Below are 11,740 nucleotides of genomic sequence, written 5' to 3'. Positions count from 1 at the left end.
GTTGTTAACGAAATGCTTCACGTGTAGTACATAGGTACAGTATAAAAACTGTGGGGGCTATGCACTAAGCAGTGATAAGTCGTTTTAAGAGCGCAAAGTGCTTTTAGAACGTGAAGTTCCGCCGAGCGCTATGCACTAAGCCACGCAAACAGGCACTTTGCGCTCTAAAACGGGTTTTTCATTGGAATGACAGGCATATGCGTTGTATTCATGACGCATGCGCATACCATACAGGAAAAAAAGTTTTTCTTTGTGTAAATTAACGTGTCTCTTTTACCTTTCCAGCTGCTTCTGATAATATTACAGAGATCGCGCTGTGAAGATCACAATATGCCGGAACACAGTTCTGTAAGAAGGTAAGATCTAGTTAACGATATACGTGCCAATATTTTGAACCGTGCTGTGCAATGGCGGGTGAAATCAGAGATATTAGTGCGCAGCCCTTAAATGTCAGTCGACTACGTGTACGCCCCTTTGTGAAACAACAAGAATTTTAAACATAAGAAATAGTTATATATGCATGTGGCAGGACGGCCTGTAGCCGAGGTCAGGGAACAGTCCACACGTATAGTTTCAGGATAAATAAAAACGTTCAGTGGCTTTATTTCTCCACAGTAACATAACATGCGGGTACACTGTCCCTTTAACAAAATTAATCCTGCTCCACTTTGGGAGAAAAACTGACTAATAACACAGCAGACCTATCTAGCAGGCTGGCTGGCTAAACCAGAACCAAACCATAAGGGTACTTTAAGCAGTCAGTAAACAAATGAATAATCCTTACTTTAGTTGAAGTAGTCTTTGGTGAAATCCCTCTGGCTAAGGGCTCACGCAGCAGTGTGCTTCTCTCTCTCTCTCTCTCTCTCTCTCTCTCTCTGGCAGCCACTGCCAGTCACATGATCCTTTATCTACCTTGCTGGCTCTCAGGTGTCGGCTAAAGAGTTCTGATTTCCTAACTTCCACCTGAGTTAACCCTTATGAGTGCTGGATGAAGCACTCAGACATATGTCTCCCAGGCGTAACTGATAGGAGTTGACTTCACTCTGTTACATACCTCCCCTGTTTGTGTGTGGCTAGTGTCCCACATGGCTGAAGCCCAACCCTCCACTCCTTCCCTTGACAAAAAAATCAGCATTTCCATGATCCTTTCCAGGTCTATGCTGAATATCAAAAGAGAAGGGTTGGAGGGCAATATACCACCTGGTCAACCTTGGATTTGTGTCCTTCATGGTGTTTAACCACTTCAAGGGTGCATGGTCAGTGACCAGGGTGAAGTGTACTCCGGCGACATAATGTCTCAAGGCCTCAATTGCCCATTTTACAGCGAGGCACTCCTTCTCAATAACGGAATACCTCACTTCCCTTGGGAACAGCTTCCGGCTGATGAACAGTATGGGGAGTTCAACACCATCAAATTGCTGAGACAGCACTGCTCCCAGTCCTACCTCTGAGGCATCCGTCTGGATAATGAAGGGCTCTTTAAAATCTGGGCTCCGAAGAGCGGGGCCCTCTGACAGGCACTTTTTTAGCATGTCAAAGGCGTCTTGGCACTCCCAAGACCATTTAACTTGGGTCGGGGCACTCTTTTTTGTCAGATCTGTTAGGGGTGCAGATATTTCTGAAAAATTGGGGATAAACCGCCGGTAATACCCTGCTAACCCCAAAAGGGAGCGGACCTGTGTCTTTGTCTGTGGGGTGGGGACTTCCTTTATGGCAGCCACTTTGCAAGCTAGTGGCCTTACTATCCCTCCCCCAACGGCATAGCCCAAGTACTTTGTAGTGGATTTACCCAGGGCACATTTTTTTGGATTTGCAGTGAGCCCTGCTTCTCTTAAGGATGTTAGGACTGCCCTTAACCTTTTTATATGAGACTGCCAGTGTCTGCTATAGATGACAATGTCATCCAAGTAGGCCGCGGCATATGCCCTATGGGGTCGTAGTACCTTGTCCATTAACCTTTGGAACGTGGCTGGAGCCCCATGTAACCCAAATGGCATTGTGACGAATTGGTATAAACCGAGAGGGGTGGCGAAGGCAGTTTTGCATTTGGATTCTTCCACTAGAGGTATATGCCAATATCCTTTCGTGAGATCTAGGGTGGAGATATACTCTGCTTTACCAAGCGAATCAAGCAATTCATCCACCCTAGGCATTGGATATGCATCAAATCTGGATACAGGATTTACCTTTTGCAGATCCACGCAAAACCTCACCTTCCCATCTGGTTTAGGGACCAACACGATAGGGCTACACCATTCGCTGTGGGACTCCTCGATCACGCCCTATTCCAACATGTCTATTATCTCCCTCTCTACCAGGTCTTTTCGGCCCTCTGGCAATCTATAGGGACGGGACCGTACTTTTACGCCAGGTTCTGTCTCAATCCTATGGGACACTAAATCAGTCTGCCCTGGCAGCTCAGAAAAAACATCTGGGAACTGGTCACATACATCAAGTAGGTCTGACCTTTGTTCCGTTGTTAACTGCTCTCCCATGGGAACCTGATGGTCAGTGTACGTACTACCCTTTGGAAGCTTTGGACCCAAATCCGTCTCTCCTTCCCGAGGGTGAATGAACAGCGATCTCATCATTTTCCAGGGTTTCAGGAGGTTCACGTGGTAGATTTGTTTACCCTTCCTGGACCCTGGTTGAGAGATCTCATAGTTCACCTCCCCGGTGCGGCGGAGAACTTGGAAAGGACCCTGCCACTTCGCAAGGAGTTTACTCTCTGATGTCGGTAGTAGTAGCATCACTTGGTCCCCAGGTTGGAAGACCCTCAAGCGAGCATTTTGGTTGTACTGCCTCTCTTGACGTTCTTGAGCAGATTTGAGGTTTTCCTTCGCAAACCAACCTATCATGTCTAGGCGGTATGTCTAGGCAGTATGTCTATGACATACTGAAGGGTATTCTTGGAGGGGGAGGGCTCCTCCTCCCAGGATTCCTTCAGTAGGTCGAGAATACCCCGAGGTTGGCGTCCATATAGGAGCTCAAACGGGGAGAAACCTGTGGATGATTGGGGAACTTCTCGTACCGCAAACAACAGGAAAGGGAGAAGTTCATCCCAAGCTCGCTTTTCAGTGTCCACAAACTTCCTAAGCATAGTTTTTAAAGTACGGTTAAACCTCTCTACCAATCCATCAGTCTGAGGATGGTAGACCGAGGTCCGGACGGATTTTACCTCCAATAACTTCAGGACATCCTGCATTAACTTTGCCATGAAATTTGTTCCCTGGTCAGTTAACATTACTTGTGGAAGTCCTACCCTATAAAACAGTTCTAACAGCCTGTGAGCAACCTGTTTAGCAGTGGCTGATCTCAGAGGGAAGGCCTCAGGATACCTGGTGGCATAATCAACAACAACGAGTATAAATTTATGTCCCTTCGCAGAGGGTTCTAAAGGTCCGACCAGATCTACCCCAATTCTCTCAAATGGGACGGCTACCAATGGCAGAGGAACCAAAGGAGCTGGCTTCTGTCCTTTTTGGCATTCAGGACATGTCTCACATAGTTTCATGATGTCACCATGTATGCCTGGCCAGTAAAACCGGGACGAGATGCGGTCTGTGGTCTTATCTCTGCCCAAATGACCACCCCATGGGAGAGTATGGGCTAGGGTAAACACTGTTTTAATCAACCCTTTAGGGACTAGCATCTGTCGAATGACCTCCCCTGTTTGTGTAACCTTATTCACACGATATAGTATGTCATTCAACAGTTCAAAATGTGGAAACACTTTTACACCTTGTTCATCTATTATCTTGTTGTTGACCTGTACCACCTTCTCATATTGTCTAGCCAGAGCTGGGTCCTCCCGCTGCCTCTGACGGAAGTCAGGAAGATCCAGGTCTGGCAACACTCCCGTATCTATCTGTTCCCCACCCTGGTCATCCCCGGCCATGACCTGCAGTCCTTTGGGCTGACTAATGTTACCAAAAGTCCCAGCCTTTCTTAACCAGTCCTCTTTTTCCACACATCTCTGTTTACGTGTCTTTGGGACATGGTGTCTACGGGGGAAAATCTCTGGGGAAAAAGGGAACAAGTCTCTGGGCTTCTCCGGTACCAGAGAAGTAGGCTCCGTATGAGTAGGGGCCAACAATGTTTTGAGGTAGGGCCAGTCTCGGCCAAGTAGAACAGGAGCAGGTAGCCAGGGAGCAACTCCCACTAGTAGGCTAGCCTCTTGATCCTGGATACGCAGTGTAACGTTCGCCGTCGGGTATCTCTTTGTATCCCCATGGATACACTCGATATTCCAAGGAGAGTCATAAGATAGTCTATTGCTTGGAATTAGGCCCTCTAGGACCAGGGTTTTTCCAGAGCCCGAGTCCAGCATGGCATTTACTTTTGTCCCCTCCAGAGATGCTGGGACTAACCACGGATTGTGGTCCCCTCGGAGACAAGCTGTGGCAGTGGTTCTGCCATATGAACAGTCCATTTCCTCATCTCCTGAGTCTGCAAACTCGGTCGTCCGCGGAAGCTCTCGACGGGGCTCGGTGTTTGGACCTCTCCGCTGTTGGATGGGGTCCTCCCTTCTGGTTGGTGGGGTTATCCTCTCCACCGGGTGGGTGACAGGAGTCCAGGTTCTCGGGGAATACTGTGAGTGGCGGCCTCCCTTGAGTGATCCAGTGGCCTCGGACCCAGGATGGGCGTCTCTGCGGGAGTTTGTACCAGGAACCCTCCAAGATGGGAAAGGGTCTTCCGATCGGGTTGACTAGATCTCCCGAGCTGGTGGGTTGTAGACCCCCCGATTGTCTGCTCTCCTGCCTCTAGTATCACCGGAAGCAACTGGTGTTTGCACCGGCCGTTCCCAGCTATCCTGTTGGGTGTCGTCGCCCAGGAAGTTTTCCACCAAGCGGACCGCTGAATCCAGGGAAAATGCAGCATGTCTTTTTACCCAGGAGCGGGAGGAGGGGGGCAGTATCTGTATTAACTGCTCGAGCACAAACTGTTCAAGGATCTCTGCCTTGTCATGTTTTTCCGGTTGTATCCACCTGGCACATAAGTCTACTAAGCGGTGGGCTACGACCCGGGGTCTGTCTCGGTTTGTATATTTGACTGCCCGGAACTGCTGTCGGTAGGTCTCTGGCATGAGGCCTAGGCGATCCAGAATAGCAGCCTTTAGTTTCTGATAGTCCATGGCCTCGTCCGCTGGAAGAGCCTGGTAGGCTGCTTGAGCTTCCCCTATGAGGAGTGGAGCCAGAGTCGTTACACAGCGATCAACTGTCTAGCCGTGGGCCGTGGCTACCCTTTCAAAAGTGAGGAGAAATGCCTCTGGGTCTTCGTTTGGCTTCATTTTAGGCAGCATCACCGGTGGGTCATTTGGAATCCCTTGTCTGCCTGGGGTTGGGCCTTCGACCAGCAGTTGGAGTAGCTTTTCCTCTCGCCGGGCCTGTTGCTCATCTTGCTGGGCTTGTCGCTCAGCTTCCTGGGCTTGTCGCTCATCTTGCTGGGCTTGTCGCTCTGCTTTCTTCTCTGCTAGCTGGAGCTGTTGCTCAAGGAACTGAGAAAAAAAATTCTCCATTTTTTTTTTTGTGTGGCCCTTCAGATACAGGGGCCGTCCGACATTCCACTTCTGACACCACCTGTGGCAGGACTGCCTGTAGCCGAGGTCAGGGAACAGTCCACACGTATAGTTTCAGGATAAATAAAAACGTTCAGTGGCTTTATTTCTCCACAGTAACATAACATGCGGGTACACTGTCCCTTTAACAAAATAAATCCTGCTCCACTTTGGGAGAAAAACTGACTAATAACACAGCAGACCTATCTAGCAGGCTGGCTGGCTAAACCAGAACCAAACCATAAGGGTACTTTAAGCAGTCAGTAAACAAATGAATAATCCTTACTTTAGTTGAAGTAGTCTTTGGTGAAATCCCTCTGGCTAAGGGCTCACGCAGAAGTGTGCTTCTCTCTCTCTCTCTCTCTCTCTGGCAGCCCCTGCCAGTCACATGATCATTTATCTACCTTGCTGGCTCTCAGGTGTCAGCTAAAGAGTTCTGATTTCCTAACTTCCACCTGAGTTAACCCTTATGAGTGCTGGATGAAGCACTCAGACATATGTCTCCCAGGCGTAACTGATAGGAGTTGACTTCACTCTGTCACAATGCAGAAATGCTGTACATATCTTCATAATTTGTGTACTCTGCATATGGCAACATAATAATGTTATGTGCCTGTTGAATCTTGGTTACTCTGTTATAGAAATAGCAGGCAAAGCAGCCGTTTACATGACATTATGTCACATTATGCAGACTAGTTAATGTTGTTTATCATTCTGTATTTAACATGTTTTTGGTGATAGCATGTGAACAAACGAAACCTCAGGTAATACAGCCAGTCCTCGGTTATCTGACACAATGCGTAACTCCAAATGGCGCTGTAAACCTAAACGTCTTAAAGCGAAACACACTTTGTCATAGGAACACTGTTAAAAGTAAAGGTTCCGTTCCTGAATTTTTTTTTTTATATACTCCGAATATTGTACTCGGACAATAAGATATGCAACACATACACATTATATACAGTGTATGTATATATATATATTTTAAAACGAGGACTGCCTGTACAAGCATAAGTATAATGTTACGTGGTTGATTATGAAGATATATATATATATATATATATATATATATATATATATATAATGTTTATTTACATAAATATATTCTTTTGATGCAGTAAGCATTTTTTGGTTATATGTTGCATAAATGTTGTTAACGAAATGCTTCACGTGTAGTACATAGGTACAGTATAAAAACTGTGGGGGCTATGCACTAAGCAGTGATAAGTCGTTTTAAGAGCGCACAGTGCTTTTAGAACGTGAAGTTCCGCCGAGCGCTATGCACTAAGCCGCGCAAACAGGCACTTTGCACTCTAAAACGGGCTTTTCATTGAAATTTTTTCCATGTCCAACTTTTATCGTACGATCAGCTGAATCCTGCCCTTCTGCTGGATTCACTAAGCAACGCAAACTGATCGTACGTGAAAGTTGCGCTGAATAAAGCTCACCAGCTAAAGGCAGGTGATAAAAGAAGCTGGACTTAGAAAAAATTCTTTGTTTACCTTTTTGCAGGCGCAAAACCAATACAACAGGCCGGCGGGTGTCCCCGGCTGACCCCGCAGGGGTCCCCGAGGGAGGCCGGGGGTCGCGCGGGTGTCCCCGGCTGACCCCGCGGCCATCCCGGGGTCCCCGGGACCGTCCCGGGGTACCTGCAGGCCTGCGGTACCAATGTTGTGCCAACAAAAATACTAAACAATATTTCTAACTAAATACACCCCCCTAACACATACAGTACAATAATGTGCAAAATAACTATTATCCAGATATGGATAATAATGCTTTTGCCCATTAAATATACATTAATACAATAAATACATTACATACATGTTGTACTCACCCTTGTTCGGCACCCATGATGAAGGCCAGCTGAATCTTCCTCCTCATCCATACACTGGGGTGCTGAAAAATATACAAAATAAGAACAAGTGCCAAACTAATGTCCCCTAACCGCTTAATGACCTTAGCGGTTATTAACCGCTACAGTCATTAAGGGGTTAAGGCACCCTGACCCGATACCCACCCTTCACCCATTTATTTGTACAGTGGCTTCATCATGTATATATATATATATATATATATATATATATATATATATATATGTGAGAAAAAGAAGTGACCCCGCATCCATGAGACAAATAATGGCAACTATACAACCGACAAGGTAAATTTAGATGTAGTCATCTGTCGGTGGTGCTATAAGGGCATAAATTATTGCAAAAAAGAGCCCCAATAAAAGCACTCTAGTATGCCTGACAATACAAAACCACAATGTTTATTGAAAAATGTCACAGAACATAAAGTAAAATTAAAGCACAGAAATGTTAAAACAAGGCATGGATCCCCTGAGAAGTGCAGACTTGATTTAACCCCTGATCAGGGAGTTACCCTGAAAGACAATACAAAAGTCTAAATAGACATATGAATGCTGGAAAGTACCTGACAGGGTGTATAAAGTATAGCTACTGACAGACACAAAACGGTGGCTAAATAAGGTAGTGAATACACTGAATAACAAAATGCTGCAGTCTCCCTAGATCTGGGGACAAATGTAAAGCATCACAATATCAGCAGACTCACTGTGAAAAAACACATGAATAGTCAAATAAAGCACACTGTCTGTAGCAGCAGATAAGTAATACTTCACCTCATGTCAGGTACTCAGCACAGTCTGTGGAGGAGTCAAGGAGCAAAGCTCACAGCACATGAATATGTCCTAGAGAGGGGACAAAAACAGGGGATCCTGCCAACTGGACCTGCTTCTACGAGTTTCGGCCTTAGCCTTCTACTGGGAGTGGTACAGTGGGCAGTGTAACATGCACCTTAAAAAGGGATTTAATTAGGCTGGTGATTGTAGACATCTGTAGTGTTTAATAGGTAACACATGGAGTAGGGAGTGTATCAATGCATGAACATGCTGTGTCATGGAGGCATCATGAGCCAAAGGCCAATAGTAGGGATGTATTTCCTAAGCTCCTACCCATAAGAGGGCAGTACTGGCAATTTGATGTCACTAACGGGGTACTGCGCATGCGCATGACATCATGAGGGTGCGACTGTGCCAAAGCTGTCACCTGTAATGCGCCATCCGAAGGCTAACCATGAGGGGAAGTATTGGAAACTCTTCCTGGCCGGATCTAGGGCACTGAGGGCAAAAAACGTGCATCACGGATGCAAATGCGCATGTCCGTGACGTCATACGTCAGCGTCCCCATCGCCCTCCACTCGGTCATGAAGGAGATGGCAAATCCTTCTAGTGTATATGGTCTCTGAGCTTCTAACTGCGCATGCTTGCCCTTACACACTAAAAATAGCGCAATCTATTGGCCCTAACTAGTGCCCAATCGTGACATGCGCATATGCTGTTAAGACACCTCACTGCTGTACAAGAAAATGAACTTATCTTAAAGGTGTATTACCTATTGAAAATTAGTAACATGATTTAGCTGCTAATCAGTCATATAAGGTCACAAAGAAGGAAAGTTAAGCTATCAGACAAACATTCATTTTATTACAATTATTATCATAGCAGTTGTTAATAATAATACCCATTAGCTAGAAATTGCATTAACATACATTTAAACAATCGCTGGATAGCCAGCTATATTATTTCTAGTTCAGGGTTATTAGTACTGTAAGAAATATTGTTCTTCAGGAATTGCATGACTTGAGCATCCCATATGAGTAAAACATGGAGTGGACATACTGGTGATGCATTATTCCATAGAGATCTATATAGACCTGTCTCAGTTCTTTTTTGAGATTTGTTTCTGCCCCATCACTTATCACAAGAGTCCTCATAAGATATCATTGTCCATACATATGACAGTAAGGCTGATAGTGTGGTATAGTCCATAACAAAGGGAGTATAAATATAATCTTTAGATATTTATAATATCCCACAAGAGAATATATTTTTTCTCCTGAACATAATTCCAATTCATGATCTTTCCATGGACATCCAGTCTATAATGGAGTGTTGATCTTTCCAAAATTACTTGATAGTCCCATATGTCACAGAAAATCCACACTCTCATTCGTCAATAATTTTGGACATAATGGTTTAATTTCCAAGTTCTATATATATATTAATATATATTATAATATATATATATATATATATATATATATATATATATATATATATATATATATATATATATATATTAGAATATATATACTGTATATGCATGATTAACCAATATACAAATAAATCCAGTACATGGCCAAATACAAATGTCTCCCAATATCAAACATCACCAAGCTCAATCAATATCTAATAAATCTAAATACAAACACTCAATTTGACAATGTGTGCACGATACAAATAATCTTTGCATGATATATACTATGTCAAACAATGCTCCAAATCAAAGACACTAATCCAAACAAGATACAGATACAATCATTAAAGAAAAACAAAGCATCAACACAATTAATTTACCATCAATTAATCCAATCACCAATCAATTACAATCCAATTCAATTACACACTTCAAATCCTACAATCAAACCATTGTGTAAATTAATCTATGACAAAGTAACCATCAAACAACATCTATATGCCAAAAATAAGCCAATAAAATAATCTATAGAAACCAGCCTTTAGCTAAACATTTGCAAACATTAAATGTACATTAGCAACACATTTTTACACAAAGCAGCAAATTACCATTCAAAAAAACATCCAAACAAGGCAAGCCAACACGTTTTTATTATACCTGTATGTATGTCCATCTATAGTTTACAGACATAAATACAAGTGCAATAAAAGAGCATTAAAAACAATTTAATCACATTAAAAATGAACATACAATACAACCACTGATTTGTCCTGTACGTATGTATACCCATAGTGACATACATACATTCAGGACAAATAAATGGACATTAAAAAAAATGGACGTCAGGGAAAAAAGTTCAAAAAACCTGTAAAATAAAATTAAAATACATTTTGTTTTTTTACTTACCATTAGATGAACCAGTCACAGCAATCAAGGGGAACCGGAACCACTGGAGCAGCTAATCCAACAACTGAAACCAGGTAACCATAAAATAAAAAATCCATTACAATCCACAAGTGTCTTTATCTTCTTTTTTTCTATTTGTAATCCATCGTGGGGTCTTCTCCTGTGGTCTTCTTTCTTCTTCCGGGGTCTTCATATCTTCATCCGCCAGGCCCTGGTCTTCTTTCTTCAGAGGAGGTCCTTCCTCCTCGGCGTCAAGCCTGAAAATGAGACGACATAGGCTTTTAAAGGCCTATGACGTCACATTTTCGTCATATGGTTCTCACGGCCCTGATTGGGCAGTGAAAACCATGTGTTTTGGCCGACAAAAAAAAAATGATGACGTCATAACGGGGCCTGTATCTCCTGAAGTAGGGGGCCCTCGCATCTGAAACCAATGCGGTTCAGCTCGGGAGACCCCATGCACATCTACACTAGTATTAAAATGTATTTATTTATTGAACGATCGCCTGAAACAGCCTTGCATGGAGATGGCAAATCTCCATGCAAATGTTACAAGCGGCTTTTTTTTCAATCAGCTATCGTACGGGAACTTTAAGTGCGATAGCAGGGGGGAAATACATTGCATGCACGATAAGCCAGTTTTTGGCACGTCCGATAAAAAATGGGCTGAGGGCCTTAGTGAATCGCGCCGCCGGCTTCATTTTTTATCGGACGTGCTAATTTTTTTCAGGCCAGCGCGAAAGCTCAGAGCTTAGTGCATAGCCCCCTGTGTGTTTAGATGCATCATAAAGTTTGTATGTAACCGATATTTTTATTACATTAATATTATATATCTACTTTTTTAACAGATTTTTACAGCTCCGTTCAAGACTGAAGATAATGTGAATGCATGTATCCAAAGACCGACCAACTGAGAGCTTTTCCATAATGGCCACATGCCAAACACATCACATGGCCACTCATGCTATGATACCTGAAACTGAACATGCACAATTTTATATATCGTAGCTAATCATAGATTATATAATTTTCTTCAAAGAATAAATATAGATGTTAGGGTATTTGAGACTAAGTTGAAATGTGCGTAAACATTACAATAAACTTTGACATTACATCTTGTCTTAGTGCTCCATTTTTAACAATGTGACGCTGATTACACTGACATCACTCAAATAATACAATCATTTTTTTAAGATGTCGCCTGAGAAACACACAT

At 43.5% G+C, this 11,740-nt stretch overlaps 1 long non-coding RNA gene across 1 annotated transcript; it reads left to right on the top strand.

The window, feature by feature from the left end:
- Positions 1-257: 257 nt before the first annotated feature.
- LOC142494537 (uncharacterized) lies at positions 258-11,481 on the top strand. Its single transcript, XR_012801516.1, has 3 exons — positions 258-356; positions 10,531-10,598; positions 11,373-11,481. It is a non-coding gene; the product is annotated as an uncharacterized LOC142494537 (long non-coding RNA).
- The last annotated feature ends 259 nt before the right edge of the window (positions 11,482-11,740 follow it).

The sequence above is a fragment of the Ascaphus truei genome, chromosome 5, assembly GCF_040206685.1.
Source record: "Ascaphus truei isolate aAscTru1 chromosome 5, aAscTru1.hap1, whole genome shotgun sequence".
NCBI classification, from domain to species: Eukaryota; Metazoa; Chordata; class Amphibia; order Anura; family Ascaphidae; genus Ascaphus; species Ascaphus truei.
Note: the sequence above shows the minus strand (reverse complement) of the source record. Positions and strands in the feature narration are given on the sequence as shown.